Source organism: Perognathus longimembris, chromosome 15, assembly GCF_023159225.1.
Source record: "Perognathus longimembris pacificus isolate PPM17 chromosome 15, ASM2315922v1, whole genome shotgun sequence".
NCBI classification, from domain to species: domain Eukaryota; kingdom Metazoa; phylum Chordata; class Mammalia; order Rodentia; family Heteromyidae; genus Perognathus; species Perognathus longimembris.
This window is the reverse complement of record NC_063175.1, coordinates 21,780,999-21,798,468: the sequence shown is the minus strand read 5'-3', so window position 1 is coordinate 21,798,468 and position 17,470 is coordinate 21,780,999. Positions and strand designations below refer to the sequence as shown.

At 37.6% G+C, this 17,470-nt stretch overlaps 1 protein-coding gene across 3 annotated transcripts in view; it reads left to right on the top strand.

The window, feature by feature from the left end:
* Znf521 (zinc finger protein 521) overlaps positions 1-17,470 on the top strand; it is a 284,266-nt gene that overhangs the window by 152,425 nt on the left and 114,371 nt on the right. The gene's annotated exons all lie outside the window — the stretch shown is intronic.

Sequence of the window (17,470 nt, the reverse complement as noted above, 5' to 3'; positions counted from 1 at the left end):
CTGTGAGTTTTCTGTGAAGGGAAACAAGTTTTATTATACAATAATGAGAAGTATTGTAAGAATGCTTAGTACAAGGAACGGGTGCTCCAGCTGTCATTGCCGATCATTGCAACCAACCATAAAAACACTCTCAATGTTTTTGTATGAATTAGTGAAGATAAATTCAGAGGCATGTTGGGAAATTGATTAATAGTTTTTCAATAGGACTTGCTTTATAGTTTTCAAATGATGGGTCTTTAGGAGGATTATTGCTTATAAAAGACTAAGTGCTTAATTGTGCGAAAAGGAGCATATACATAAATGCTGAAATATTGATTCCTTTATCTCTTTATTTTCAAGATTTGAGCACTAATATTATTAGTGACTTTGTTATGCATTAAAAGACATATTCTTCAGTGCAACAGAATCACATTGACAGGCTTTTCTAGTGTTCAGAAGACAATGGCAGTACCTAACAGGAATTCAAATAGTGTTTCCCTTGCAAATAACCTTTGATTTCTTATTCTAAAAATTACTCTATAATAAACTTGCAAATTTGCTTTTCTGGTGGGAGGGGTTAGCAATATTGAATTGTTCTTACTAAATCATAAATATCAAGATTTCCTATCTATATCTTTTTAAATTTAATTTTATTGTCAAGGTGATATACAAAGGGGTTATATTTACTGACATATGTAAGATAGTGAGCACATTTCTTGTCAAACTTGTTACCCCTCCATTTTTCTCCCAACTTCCATTGTCCCCAATCCCTGCCCCCTAATTGTATAGTTAATTTCAACATGTTGTCTTGTAAGTATCGCTATTGCAGATCTTTTGATCATCATTTGGTGGTGCTTGTTATTCTGTTTTATATGAATTTCAATGAAAGTTTACAATTATGGTACATTTGGCAAAATGTTGTGGGTCTTGCTTCTGATTAGCTCTATTCAAATAAAATTCTTTCTGTTATTTATTTCCATACCCAGATGAACAAGTTGAATATTTTTTTCTCTACCACGGTAATGTTCTCTGCTTCATGTAGAATCTGGACTGAATACTGAAAATAGGAGAGCTTTTTTTACTTTCTAATTTCACTATCACTTTGCCCATAACATTCATAACTCACCTGGCAACATCTTTTTAACTTACTTTATACTCTTGTCTTTGTATTTATCCTATATCTGCTGCATCATTAGTGTTTTCTAAGGCTTTTCCTCCTCTACTTTCTAGTAGATTAATTTGACACTCATCTCCTCTTGGGAACTGAACATTTAACAATTCATCTTCCATCAGTGAAGCAAATTCCATTTCTTCTCACAGAGGGTCTTTTTTTTTTTTTTTTTTTTTACTATTCCTGCTATTTTTAATAATAAAATAGGTGATTCGTTTGCACTTGAGGCTTAAACAAATGAATAGCATCCATTAAATTGTCCTGTTTGTTGACCAGGCATCCAGGTTCTTAAACTCCCTTCACCTTGTTAATATCGAGAGAGAGAGAGAGAGAGAGAGAGAGAGAGAGAGAGAGAGAGAGAGAGAGAGAGAGAGGGAGAGAGAGAATGTGAAACAGGAGGGTGTCACAGAGGCTAAGATATCCCTTTTTTAAAATCCCAGTGTGATACCCATTCTTTCAAATGAGGCAGGCAGCATTATTTTGTTGGCTAAAATACCTCCATTGAGGGTAGGTATTTTTAGAGTGTGTATCTGTATGTGTTTTTCGCCTAATCAAAAAATAATCTCAACTAGACATTTAGCAGGGGATGAGGGATTAGGGACTATCTGAAAAGCCTCTTATTCTTTTTGCTAAGAGGGTAGATAGTGTTTTTACAGATTTTGTTTTACATTTCAATCAGTCTACACGAAGGATTATGTCACCTGATGGAGAACAAGACCTGCAGATGACCCAGTGAGGTGTACGTTTAAATTTTGTCTTTAACCAGGGTGTTTGCATTTATTTCTGTGAAGCACACAGATTTTCTTACAGTTTTAAGCAACATCTAGCCTTCTTCTGGTCTCAGAATATTGGCCAGGTACATTTGTGAAGAGGAAGCCATCAATGTTTCCAACACGTACTTGTGGGCGGTGCTCTTCTTCTTAAGTACCATTTTGCATCTAGGTATGGACACATGGTCTAAGTTGCAGGTTTAATTACTCTATAAAAATACACCAGTGATTTGGCTTAAGTCTGTTAAAGAAAATATCTACCACATTTTGACATAGTTTCAGTAAGAAATCAGACTATTCAGGGGTTTCTTTTACACACACACACACACACACACACACACACACACAGCTGCAAAACATTTTAACAGTTTTTTTCGGGCAAAAGATTTCCCTCTTTTTAATGTTTGTGCAGATAAGAAAATTTTTCTTGTCTTCCTTTGTTCATTTCACATTATTAGCATTGCCTTTTCACTCGAGTCTGAAAAGAAGGCATCATGTATTAAGTCTTTCAATTTATATTAATTTTTATCTCTCTTCCCATAGTAAAAACATATTGTTTCTTTCCTTTTTGAGCTTGCTGATATTACTATTATTTAGTATAGTTTAACAATAACTGGAGATGTAACTCAGAGCCCAGTGAAGGGGCTGCCTCATATAAAATTATGAGGCTCCACAGCAATAGAGTAAATTTGTAAGTGCTTAGAGTGAAGGGCTGTTAGGCATGAGATAATATAAAGAGACGACATTGCCAAGAACTATTTATGAGATCAAGCTTAATTTTTTCACTCTGATAATTCTTGACCAATAATTAGCAGCCTCTAATTATCTATTTTAGTTAGAAAGAAATTTTGTTCACTATGGAGGTTGGCATTGCAACTAGCACAGAAATCCCCAAAGAGACAAATGTGTTCCAAACAGCCACAAACAACTGTCTCATGAAACATAGTGAGCAAATTGCGAGTGGCTTGTGATAGACAACCAGCAGTACACTCACCATGGAAGGCCAGTCAGCTTGACAAAGAAACGATCAAAGGGGAGAAAGGCCATTATCCTTGGAATTGATTACTGTCGTCATAAACCTTGGAGGACGTGTAGTCAGGACATAACTAGGGCCACTTCCAGCCTCTCTCAAGGATCATGGATGGGAAATAAAAAGGAATCTCGGTACAAACCATTTATGTAAGAATTACTTTGAAAAGTCTACTTAGAAGTGGATTTTCCATTTTATTTATCTTTTCATTTTTTTGTTCAATTGGAAAGTGTAGTATTGTAAATGACAACAATGGAATGTCTTGTTTCATGAAAAGATAGGAAAAATCTAGAAATAGTCCCTCACAATGGTCCAGAAAAATACCCTAGAGAGGTCAAAGTTGATGCTAAGGCATTTGGAGAAGAAAAAAAATTATTCTTTTGGAAAACACAAACTAGAATTTAGAGCGATAATTATTAACTAGTATGAAAACACCAATGGAAAGTACTATTTAGATCTCATTGTTTTATCAATAATTACTTGTAGAAGACCATAAAGACATAATACTTCATCTGTGCATATAAGAAGATATACATCCCATGTGCTAAGTTGCACATGCAATATATCACTGATGTTAAAACAAAACAATTATGTAAATCAGTTTAGAAGAGTGTAGTAAAGTTTAGTCAGTTCTGGAAAGGGGCATTCATGTATTCTGCAAGGTATTTGTTCCTCAAGATAACAAAGGACAGTCAGTGGATGGTCATCTTTGAGGAGTCTTCATTATTGTTTGGTTGGCATTCACTGTCACAGACTGAAGCACTTCAGAGTGAACATTCTTGCTTGCAGAATATACAAAAACAAAACAAAACAAAAAACCCTACAGCAATGTTTCAAATTCTAGAGCTGTACATGATTTTATAGATCTTTAGAAGAAACAGCCACACATCTTAATGCCTGCAAAGAAAGATTAAAAGTCTGCAGTGCCCTTTAGTTTCTCATCTTTCATTAGCTCTGCTTAAAATAATGAATTCCTACAGTAGTGCGTGTATGTCTGAGCATACACATGTGTGCATACACATGCATGTGTGTTAGCCTATAATCCCGAGGAGCTCACATCCATTGAGACTCTTGAGGCTTTGATTGACATTCACTGTAAATGGGAAGTCTATTGTACTTTAAAACAAATCTTTATTTGATGGCCTAAAAATGTTTGGGACTTAAGAAACATGCATTTAGTGTTAAATATGATGAAATACTGGCTTATTTCATCAAGAGCTGGACTGAAAAAGATGAAATCTGGGCAGTTTAATGGTAACAGAAAGCTAGCCTCGTGTGGGCAATGCTGGCTTATTTGAAAAGCCCATAAAGGGTTTCTACATGGACCATACAAAAGGGATACTTTCTCTTTAATAGCCATCTGTACAGGAGAGATGAGAAGTGGGCCAGGTCATCTCTCCTCAGCTGTCATGATATTAACGTAGGTAATGGAGCAAGCTCGGCATTCTGCTGGGTGTTGTTTTTCATAGATGTTCATCGATTTACACAGATAATTCTATTTATTTCTTAGAGTTGGTCCAAGTGAACCAGGCAGAATAACAAACACCAAAGCTTTTCAAATGACTTTATCTTTGCTTGTAACGTTAACTTTTGTATAAAAAAAAAAAAATGGTGTCACACCTACTGTGCAGATGGCTGCATGATTTGTAAACCAGCCAAAACATTTAAACAAATGTGTGATCTGGGGATAGATTAAATAAAGGATAAAATGGAGTGTGGGCTACAAATTCTAATAATCAGATGATTTTAAGTTGTGTGCAGTGTGGAGCGATGGTCACAGTGATAGCAGGAAAAGCTTGCCAAGGACAGCAAGGTGCCTTATAGATCTCAGGATGGAGCCTGTGGCCTGGTAGGCCTCAGTTTGAGAACCACACATTTGCTGTACAGCTGGCAGCTCTGTATGGGGACATCAGATAAAACTTATGTAAAATGAAGTGTTATTGCTTAGTATGAAATGGTTCAGAGAGGGAATTTGCAGACAGTAACTGAAAACAGAATTCATGGTACCAATGAAGCCGACTGTAAATATGAAGAGGGTTTAATTATCTGCGCAATTTAACAAAAATTCAAGATGTATTCAGAAAGGACATCCATAGGCATAAATATAACATAGCTATGCTGTTTACCAAGTGCAAAGAGGACCACGGGAACTTATCAAGCCACACGTTTATTACCAGCCTTCCTAAAAACAGAGACAATTAAAAGAATAAAGAGGAGAGGAAAAAAAAAAAGAAGACTTTTTTTTTTAAGGTGGTGGTTTAAAGAGTTCCTGTTGGTTCTTTGGATTCTCATTTCTTAAGCAATTTAGGATGAAAATCTTTGGATCTATTTCCTAATTTGTGTCCACCGATTAAAAGGCAAATCAGGATGTTTGGCTTAGCTCTGTGTTTTGGCTTGTGCCTGGTAGCTTTAAGAGAGAAAAATAGTGACAGTGAGTGCAGATTCTAATTTACAAGCCTCCAATAAAGCCTGGCCTACATTTCTTATGAGGCTGTATGAGGGGGATTCTAACTGAGCCCACAGACACATTCAAGATTGGTTTTCTTGTTACTTTTCAGAGCACATTGCCCTTAAAGGGGGCCTCAGAAGAACTTTGCTCTCAAGCAGAGTAACTGTCTTGTTGGGCTCTGTATGGAGGCTAGGAAGAGAGACTACTCCAGATGTGTGGGTGGCCTATGGAGAGCTGCCACACTGTCTTATGACTTCGACTCTCATTTTGTCCTCGGCCTTGGCTTTCTGTAGAACACACTGTATATTTATTTTTTTTCACTTGTTTGATGTATTTATACTCAAATGTAGATATCTAGTTTTGAATTAGGGTTGTAGACTATTTCTGAATGAGGTCATTGAAAGTCACTGGCAATAAATAAAGAAGAACTCACCCTCATGCATAAACACACACACACACACACACACACACACACACTCCCCCCACGCACACCTACTTCGCACACATGCATGCCCAAGTGCACATCACACTTACAGATCGTGACCTATTTCCACAGGATCGATTCCTACCCAGCCAAAGAAAAGGTCTCTGATGGCCTATTTTCATAGGTTATTTCCTAGTTTCGAGGGCATTAATAACAGTAAACAAAGGAGAGGGAGCCAATATGGAGAGTGGGTGTCGAACTTCAGCTGCTCACATTGCTGCATTTGGTGAGCTGACGGGGATTCGTAGGTCACCTTTAGAATTATGCCTATGACAGCAGTAGCTACCTGCCAAGATTGCAAGGTATCTCACGGCTCTCAGGATGGCGCCTGTGGCCCGGTAGGCCTCAGTTGGAGGGGTACACATTTGCTGTACAGCTGGCAGCACTGTATGGGGCAGCCGTGTGGGCTGTTAGGGAGCTGGAAAGGAGACAAGCATGAAATTTCTTCTAACCCCAACTCTGTTTTTCTGTACTGTTGGCTGCTTCTCAGTTCCTTGACAAAAAAAACCAATCAGGCACCCTTTAATCCGCCTGTGATTACCACTGGTATAAAAAGAGAAGCATAATGAGGAAAAATGCCTCGTTTTGTTGCCTTCAAAAGCCAACAAATTGGAGTTAACTTGACAGGAAGTGGCTTAATAATTAGATTATTTATTTATTCCTGACACATATCCCCCTGTTACTAGTCTCAGGAGACCCTGTAGATGGTACGATTTTCAAGCTGCCATTACTTCGCTGTCTTCTGCGAACAAAGAAGCTACTGTCTATCAGTCAATTAAATGCACTCTTTAAGCAGAGGCTGCGAAGTCCTCAATGGAGAGAGCCCTGGGACATTGTGGCTGATGATTCCTTTCTCTGTACTGTACATCACACTCTCAACTACGGTCCCCACAGAGATGGAATAAAGTCATGCATTAAAATATCACTTGTTGATTTGTTTGCTAATGAAGAGCCATTGAAATGTTTGTGTATTTCTGTGGCAAAATTGTTGATGAAAGGGCCTACTTGCCAGCATATCTGAGTTCATCTGCCACAAGTGCTTATTTAAGAGTTATTAAAATTAAAGTCAACAAATAACAGAATAACAAAAAAAAAACCCACACTACCAAGTTTTCTTACAATAATCATCACTTTCAGTGCACTAAGACAGAACACAGAGAAATCATATCATTTCAGTTCCTTGCTTACATTGAATTCATTCACTTTCTTTTCTCTGGATTATGAATGTCTTTTTCACTGGACATGTTAACCTATACAGGACTTAGGCATTCACACCCAAACAGTCAGACTAATGGAGGTTTCCCTTAGGGGAGGAACACAAAGGTATAACTTCGCAGAACATTAATACTATTTAAATACTGTTTATTGAAATGAACTCCAGGAAGTGAAAACATGGGTATTTTTTGTTGCTATTTTTGTTGTCTTTGGTGGTGGTGGTGTTTATTGGTGCTTTGGTTTATTTTTTCTTCTGAGGGGATAAGGAGGGGCACAGAAAAAGAGGGAGGAAGGGTGAGCAACTCCACTCATGCTCTTCAGTATACACTATGTGGAAAATGACCTATGTAATTTTTGGGCAGGGATGTGAGGGTAAGTAAAGCAAGGGGTGATATTTTTCCAATAAAATATATGTGTCCTTTACCTGACTTATGAAATGGTAGCCCTTCTGTATGATACCTTAATAATAATAATAATAATAATAATTTTTAAAAAAGAATTCTTTTCAGGGTGCTTGGATACTCTGCCTTTTAACTATGAAAAGGTATTGGAATCTGTCTGTGAAAATGATGCACCTAGACATTTTAATGTTTTTTAGTGTTGATTTTAATTTTTGTATCAATGTCTGTAATGTGGATATTCACAGACTTGTTTTTGTTTTTCCCCCAAGGGGGGAAGGCTTAGTGAGGCTTTTGTGTTTCTTTAGCATTTCTTTATGCCACCTAAATAAGTGGTACATATGTTTCAACTCGACACATATTATAGGTCTTTATATATCCCTCAGCTTCTTCGTACCCAGTGATTACTGTGTAAAAGGCATTTCTTTGCTCTACTTCTGGGCTCCCATTAATTGCTTTATAGTTTGAGTGTACATCTGTTGCTGATGGGTAGGTCTTGAGTATTGTCGAGGATGAACAATGTTATGACAACTCTCTGATGAAATATTTAGCTACTGCTCTACCATTGAAACTGATATCTTTGGAATTTCAACAAGGGCCACTGAAATTAGGAAATTGTCCCTCTTCCCACTAGACATTGTGCTGGCTTTCACTATAGTTTTTGCAATTACCTGACAACAGGCTGTGAAGAATTAATTCAAATCATCATCAGATGGCCGTATTTCTTATTTCTACCCAGTTATTCCAAGTCATTTTGTTAGAAAAAGCTTAGATACTCGGAGGTGTTCCATAATAGAAAATGAATTTGAAACCCTTTCATTAATTGGTGATTAATATATTTCAGGATTAGTTTAAGCAGGGCTCTACCTCCTGCCCAGTCAAGTATGTTCTGGTTAATATCCAATTATCTGCACCTTCATAGTTATTATGTCTTAATATTTCGGATATGATAACCAGAAACTTGAGAGCAATGCTAATGAGGAGCATAGAGCAAGAATTAACCAATGACATAGTCAATGATCCTTGGTGAGAGAGCAATCTCTTCTTTCCCTCTTACCACATTGCTTCAGCAACTTCTTCTAAGCATCAGACTGACTGTAAGACTTCCAGCTCCAACAGGCCTTCTCTTAAATACATGAACCTGAAATTACTGTATGATGACTCTTCATTTAATACCATCTTTTCAGTTCAGCTGATGGAGGATAAAAATAGGAAAAGAGAGAGATCTTTTATATTTTCCAAACAGGAAATGCCATAAACTTCATTCTTGCATTTTATTAAAAAGCCACAAGTTGCTATACCTCAAAAGGATGTTTTTATTCGAACTAAACTGGAATCCTTTTATATATCACTTAGGAAATGTTTTTCCCTGATGCCATTCTTTTTCCTCTCCTCTCAAGATTGATCACCACATTGTATGCTGGTTACACCTGTATTTAATTTGTTTTCCCAGCTACATTCACTTTTGAGCAATGTGATTTGGTCATGGTGTACTGCCTACTGGGGGGCTCTCGGCCACATCTAGCCATGGAGCTTGCGCACGTCGCACACTGCCCTTTGCATGCTGTATTGGAATGAAGCAACCTCAGTAAATTGCAGTGAAGGGCGATTGTTGTACAGGGAGGACTACTACACCTTGGGGTCCATTTGCACCAGATTATTCTTTTTATTGTTATGATTACTTCCCATCTTCTTTACTCCCTTGCTGCCAAACTTGCTGTTGGCCAGTGGTGTACCGCAGAGGGGAATCGCAAGGAATGCTGCTAACATCATTTTTTTTTTCCTCTTAGGCACACACTAATCACCATTCAATTCCAAACCCAGATATCCTGGGTGGCTTTGTGGTTCACTGTTGATGCTACTTGATGTTGCTGACTTCATTTATAGTGTTCCTTATCTTCGTCATGTTAAAAGGATAAAATGATTGCGAAGAAAAGTAAGGCACATCTTGTGCAGATATTATAAAGCTAGAGTCAGGATGATCAGTGGCTACTCACCCCATATAATTTATTCTAGAGGTCAAGCTGGTAGCATTCCATAAAGACACGATTTACATCTTCAATCTTCTCAGAGTCCTTTAAAACATAAAGTCATTATGAATATTGTGTACATTCATAGTTTTCTCTTTATATAATAGCTGGTTTCCTGATAGCAGCCAACTCTGTTTATACTCAGTAACCAATAAGAAGCTAGTGTGGATTGAACACAGTGATTGTGTGTTCTTATTGAACAATACTGCGAACAAGATTTTAGGCTTGGGATAACTGTGTGTGCATTTGGAGTGACTATTAATCCGCTGTCATAGTGACAGTACATGTGTCCATTTGTTCTTTTCTTTTCAGATTCTTGGGAAGCTATTCTGTTTTCCTTCCTCTAAGGCAGAATTCAAACTAAAATCTAGAATTAGAACTGACACACCTTCAATTGAACTATCAAGTCTTTTAAATCTACTTGGCCATGACGCCAGTCCCATGTTATCTGACCATATACACATCCGATTGTGGGCCAAAGAGCATTGATTTTTAGCTGTCATTTCTACTGCACGTACGGTAGAATTGAAATTTAAACCTTAATCTACTCAGTAATGCAATTAATTTTTAATGTGCAGTAATACTAATTGAAATAGCTTGAATTTAGTAAGTCACCACAAGACATTCTGAAAAGCAAAGGGTCTCCACTGAGAATGGGAAGGGCAGACAATCATTGTTACAGTGTTTGCTGAATAAATGCTCACTCTGCAGGTTTCTAGTGGAAAGAGAGTTTTCTTTAAATTAGGCTATATTATATTTCTTTGAGAAAAGAAATACCTTTTAAGGGAAAAATATCTACTCTCTACCTCATATAAGAGGATAAAACATTACAAATAATTTTACAAAAGGCATAATTTAGTTAGAGGTATTTAATGTAATGATTGCAAAAATAGTATTAACTCACAAAATAACCAAGTACAAATAGTTGCCAATAAGTCATATAACAACAATGTCATGACAGCACTAAGTCATAAGACAACAATGTCAAAAGCAAGAAACTTGATGGGTAATCTTGTTGTATGATGTGGTGCTTGAGATAAGATTTTCTCCATCTGATTTACTTGTATTGTGATGAATCAAATATAAACTTTACATCCTTCCATTTAAATGCATCAGCTTTCATATATTACTTCAAAATAGCCTTTTAAATCTTTTGTGGACTTTGTATTTTCAACCACAGTAAAGCAAATTTTGCACAGTAAAACCAAATAGGTTTTCGGTCATTTCTACACTAAAAAAGGCCCCCTAAACCCTATTTATCGGGTATGGTGTGAAATGAGGGCTTTAAACAATGCATCCATGTACCATGTACTGATAAATGAGCACCAGCCTTAAGCTGAAAAAAATAAAATAGGTAAACTCTGTATATCAACCAATTGTGGCTTTCAGTCTATAGTATTTAATAAGCTAAAAGCAGTGTTATATTTAGCAAATATTTAGCAAAGCTTCCCTCATAACCCTGTAGTCTGTTCAAATAGGATTTTAAGACATTTTCATAGCACATAAGTAAAAGCTATCCAAAGGAAGTACAAGGTAACATGGTACAAATGACTTCAGCAGATTCATAACCACAAAATACCTAAATCAATTCTCCATCTTTGGATGAAGAGTTCAAACTGGCTTTCATGTTTGTCACAATTAAGTCAAAAGTGCTTTTTAGATTATTTGCACAGAGTATAAAAATGACATGGTATCATGCTTTAAAAAAAAGCTTTTTAATATTTTCTCTCTTTCACTTAATTGGAGAAAAACAAGGAAGAAGGAAAAAAAACAATTTATATGTAGTTCACTTTATCAAATCAAATTTGGGGTTAAAATATTTAATCTTTTCAGAATTAACTTTGGGTAAACTGGGACAGATGCTGTATATCAGATATTATTGTATGCACTGATCAGATTCCTAATTGGTCATTATTTTTTTTATAGTATTTGGTAGTTGTTATCCAAGTAACAATAATTCTTCTAATTTGGAACGAAATGTTGATTTGTAGGAGTCCCATTTGGAAATATCAACAGTAAATGCAATGTTAATTCCATCATGATAATGGGTTAGAATTCACATAACCCTTCAGCACTTCATAAGATTATTAGTTTGGTCACGAAGGTGTAAAGATAAAGGCTGGTAAGTTGTCCAGATTTGTGCGAAGTATGAGTTTGGCTCTTTTAGGAACCAATTTACTAGACGCTACAGTTTATTTTCTTCCTGCTTTACATGCAGCCAGTGACTACAGAATTCATTCAGAATGTGCAGAGATTCCTCTCATCTGTCAAATCCGGCTTACTGGTTTTATTCTCCTAAGCAGAAATGAAAGATTTCATTGTGAAGGGGTAGAAATATTTTGTGTTTTGAGATATATGTTCCCATGAAGACTTTTAAAAGAAGGAATGGATCACAGAGGTGGCCCCTCCTGTACATGAAGCAGAAGGGGATGGTGGCGAGATGGGCTCCACACATAGGTGTGTTTAATATGCAACGCTTGATGTATGTTGACCTCAGGTTACGAGAGTAGAAAATCCCATTTTCCAGCTTGTTTCAAATGTAGTAAAAATGCTGCTTCAGTTGCTTTATGCTGCTCACATTGGGAAAGGTGCTTATACTGTGATAATTATCATCAAGGAATATTAATGTGTTCAGCATTTGTAACCCAAAAACTCATTATAGCTTAAGCTGTGCATCATCTGTGAAGAGAGAACTTTGCCAGAATTTGCTCTTCACAGGGGTTGCCTCCTGCTTGCTGTGGAGTGGTCAGAGTACTGCAAGAGGTCACTTAGGCTATTTTTGAAAGCTGAAGTTTTGCAATTTTTGAATCACTACCTTCTGTCTAAAGATTGTATCATTCTTGCTTCAAAATGTCCTCCTTTTAACTGAATGCAGAGTGGAGTGCAAAAAAAAAATTAAATAAATGAGAGGTAAATGGGTATCATGAAGTCAAATGCAGAAGGGTCACCACTTGTATTCCATACCAAGATAATTGAAGTGTTTGTGTCTCCTCTTGGTCCCTGAGCAAAGGGATTCATTTACACCCCTTTCCCTAATGCAGGTGCCCTTGGGTTTCAGATAGAAATGCCCCCACTGGGGCTCCACTTCACAGCCCTCTGGCTGGAAGCTGTGTAAATAAGACTGCAGGGTCAGCCTTCCTTTTCTAGCAGCAATGTCCTTAATTAGTCTGTGACAGTCTTTCATATGAGCTGTAGTGTCCCTGGGATTGTTTCTTACACATGTAAGACATCTGTCTAATGCATAGACATTTTCTTATATTTGCTAAAAAAAATATCATTTTGGCAGGGAGGATTGCACTGACATGATGAAAATTGAGAATCTCTGAGTATGTCATGAATCCTACAACTTAATCTGATTAAAAGAGTTATTTAGGCAGCTCCACTAGACATTGGAGATGGTGGACTTCAGAAGGATGCCTGCCCTCACCTGTGATGGGCAGCTTGACTTCAAAGAAGCTGTGTGCCTATGACATTTTTTATGTGATTAAATCTCATTATTTCCCTTTCCTCCTCCCTGCCCTCAGTGATCTATTTCTTGTCATTTCCCATCAGTAACACTGCTCCATACTACATAGAATGGTTTGTGGAGGCCAGACAGAGAGCACTAATACTCACTTCTATCACGCTGTCTGGCTTTGCAGGACTGCTGTGTTTCCAAGGTCAAAATTGTGAACCTGGCCTTGCTCCTGGGAGGACTAGAAAAATATGTTTCATAACTTCCCACAGACTTAAGCGAAGAGTAAGAAGGAAAAACATGAAGCCCATAGGCTCTGTTTAGATGAGCTGTAAGGTTGAAATTCATCAAGCAGGAAAGCTGACTGGTGAGGACGCTTCCTCATCGCGAGGGGTCACTGCCTTGGGTGCAGAATCCTTCCTAGCTGAGGGCTTTAGGGGATAGGGTAATCATTCAAATAGCCCAGCAGGCACAAACGCACAAGTTGATAATCTGGAGGCAAGTTGCTGAAATAGGAACTTACTTACCTGTTAAAATCACTTACAGGAAGGAATGTTGATGGATAGTGTCATGAATTCAGTGCAGATACTTCAGGCTCCTTCCACAGAAAGCGATTTGTTTTGTCGTTGTCGTTGTTTTGTTTAGAATGTGGCAGGATCTTTATTATATGCGACACGGCTCTAATGCCACAAAATGGATGGATTGTCCCGAATCCAGAGACAGCTTCTCAATAGTTTGGGGGCTGGAATGCTGACAGTGTACTGAAGTCATACCGTGGTGGCAGATCTTCTGTGAGGATGTAAACTTAATAATCTTTATGAATTTTGAGTAACTCATAACTCCACTTCCTCACCCCAAGAAGCATTATGAAAAGATTGCTTCTAAATCCTTCAGACATTCTCTGCCCTTATGATACATGCCATCCTCTTTACCTTGAGGCGTTGGAAATGAGCGTGGGTTTCTTTTTTCATAAGAGATAAAAATGTATACTTGAGCAGGAGCAAATTGCATTTTCATGTTTAAGTTCACTATTTGCACTTGATGTGGTAAGATCCAAATGTGAAGAATTGCTGTTGACATTATTTCTCTGTCTCCTGTGCCCCAGACCACTGCATTATTATGCTGAAATGCTCCATCACGTGGGGTAAATGTGATGTTGAAAGCCTGGAGAGAGGTTTGAGTCCCATTCTGCATCCCGGTTGTTTGGGATAACTATAACATCTTTAGTAGTCAAAACAATTTGCTTTATGTTAGTGATGATAAAAAATACAGTGAATAAAATAAAATCTCTTAAGAAAAATTCCCATCTTTCAAGTTTGTTTAGAGGCAGAAAACAAAGGATCTTTCATTTCTAAAATGGAAAGATGATTTTAACTTTCAAAGTCCACTTTACGTAATCGGTATCTTAAACCATTGCATAAAGTCAAATTTAAAATGTATTCAGAAGCCATGAGTGGTAGAACTGATTTTTAATTCAAATTTTCCTCTAAGTAACTATGGGCTTTTTGTCTGTCTTTAAAAAAGACATACTTGAGGTGCTTTTTATGTATTACTGTATATGCTGTGCATGCGCATGCGTGTTTGCACATGAGAGCACATCTATGTGGAGACATGTAGGTGACATTGCTAGCCCATCTGCCACAGACTCACTGCTAGACCACTCCCTGTCTTGTGTTTAACATGTTTTCCAACAGCTCAGAGAGCTGGTACTAAAGTGAAATGAAAACCATGGAGCTTCTATTACAGTCTGATGTTTGAAAGAGATATTGGAAAAGGATGTTTTTTGGCTTGGCTCCCTTTTTAGATGTAATCGCTGCTTCATTAGGACTTGGAAGAGTTTCCTGTGGTTAAATTTAATCAAATGGCTCAGAACAACAAACTTGTACACTCAAATTCCAGGACAGTTCTGAATATGAAAGATGATTTTGTTAAATTTAACACACTCTCCATCACTACCACTCCCATCACCACCATCCAACACCAACACCACCACCATCACCATGTTTATCTCATGCCTAATATGTACTTCCTTTTGGTCACAGATTTGTAAAATGATCATGTATAGTTGTACAGTCATAAGAAATAGTGAAAACAAGCAAACAGGTTTTGAGAGCTCTAGAGACTGTACTTGGGCAGATTTCAGTCTTTTGTTTTTCTGGGCCATGAGATGAAGTAGTTACATGATCATTACTTGCACTGTGGTGGTAAAGAAGGTGTGGCTTGAACAAGTGACCTCAGCAGAGGAGCAGGAGTATGCATGAGTATGAGGAGACAAACTCACACTCCAGTCTTTCTAGGATACTTTTACCTGGTTCAGTACCTCTGCATAGATGCACAGGTTGCTCAGTTTGGGAGCTTAAATCAGAATGTTTTTAGCAATTACTTTATTATCATTGCACTTGTGTCTGATGTTGAGCCAGGCACTAGTGGCTCACACCCATAATCCTTGCTATTTAGGAGCCAGCCTTAAATCCATGACTGTTTTCTCCAATTAATTAACAAAAAGCCAGAAGTAGAGATGTGGCTGAAGTACTAGAGCATCATCAGACTTGAGCAAAAACACTAAACAAGAGGAGCATAATTTCTGGACTGACGGGAAAAAAGTCTTACGTTTGTATCCATGCCAATTTCTGGGCAAGGAAACTCATCTTTAGTTTACATCAAATCTGATCTTTCCATTAAAAGTAGTAAGGCAGCTGGAAGCCAGTAGCTCACGCCCGTAATCCTAGCTACTCAGGAAGCTGAGATCTGAAATCACAGATCAAAGTAAGCCTGGGGAAAAGTCCCCGTGGAACTTAACCACTCCAAAATTGGAAGTGACACTGCAGCTCAAGCGGTAGAGCACTAGCCTTATGCACAAAGAGGCTCACCGATAGTGCCCAGGCCCTGAGTTCAAGCCCCACCACCAACAAAAAAATAGTAGTAAGGAGCTAGCCTAATTATATTCTGTCTACTATCTTAAAAACTACTTTAAAAGAGCTGCTAACTTTCTCTTTCTGAATTCTTTGGAACTAGTGGGGAACAGGCATTGAAGTGACAGGTTCTGTATTAGTAGACGTGAGCAGAGAACACTGCTGTATATAAGGACTAATGTAGGAATGTACTGTGTGGGAATGTTCATGGTTCTGCAAAGTAGCAAGTGGTTATGTTCCTATCTTTCTGAAAGGTGAGCTGATAGATTTAAATAACAATAGCTCTGCTCTGAGTGATGTTTAGAATCCAGAGTCACATACCCTGCAGTGTATGAAAACACGAATGCTACAGACATTGTCTAACAGCACACACGTTGTCTAACAGGAGGTGGTTTAGGAACAGAGCTACTTTCTGCAGGTGTCTCACATGCCTTCAGTGGACTAGAAGATTAGGAGGATGGTAATGCATTTATTACATGCCCACTTACACATATAGAAGGCATTAATGTAGCTGGCACCAGTGGCTTGTGCCTATAATCCTAATTATTTAGAAAGCTGAGATCTGAGGATCTAGGTTTGAAGTCCATCCTGGCAGGAAGGTCTATGAGACTTTTATCTTCAATAACTACCCCAAAAATCAGAAATGGAGTTGTGGCTCAAATGGTAGAGTGCTAGCTTTGAGTAACACAGCTCAAAGACAGTGCCCACGTCCTGAGTTCAAGCTCCAGGATGGGCATATACACTCATGCACGTGTGTGTGCGCACACACACACACACACAGCTTTAATAGAACTGTATGCATCTGGACAATACAGTTTATGATGTTCATCAGAGTTTATCACAGCATTCTGTTTGAACAAGATTCTTTTATTAGATGCCAAGTGTGTTAGTAGATAAAGAAAGAGTAACGGAGTGTGATACTTTCATTAATCTTTTTGTATAGTTTGTATATGTTGATGGGTTTGGAAATGGGAATTGAAACATGCTGTAAATTTTTGTCACAAAAAAGCGAGAGTGATATTTTCCAAGTTCCCTTCCCAAACCCATAAGGAACAATGGCCCAGTGAAATGAAAGTGCCATCTGGGTCTAGATGTGAGGTCATTGCCAATTCTTCCTCAGTACTGGTAGAAAGATTAAAATAATGATGATGCATCCTTGTTCTATGAGTGTTCTTGTGACTGGAGCTGATGAACTGCTTTGAATTTTTATTACAGATCATGTTTTTGCTTTATTAAAAATCTCTGGTTATGTAGGATGATAAACATATATGTCCTTTCAACAAATTCAATTAATCTTCTAGGTCAATATGTAGACAGCAAGATCTCCTTATAAAATAAATACATAAACATTCCCACAACGCAGAAAGTTTGCATTCTTTTAAGTCAGAACCAGTGTAGATTCCTTCTTGGATATGCTTTATATTGCAAACTTATATTAAAATGTTCTCTGTGCAATGTAAATAACAAGGGTTCCCAACACAAATTTTCTTTAAAGTCAAGCATTCCTCCTCAATATGTATCCATATATATATCTCAATATTAATAACATATATATGATATATATCTGTCCTCAAAACT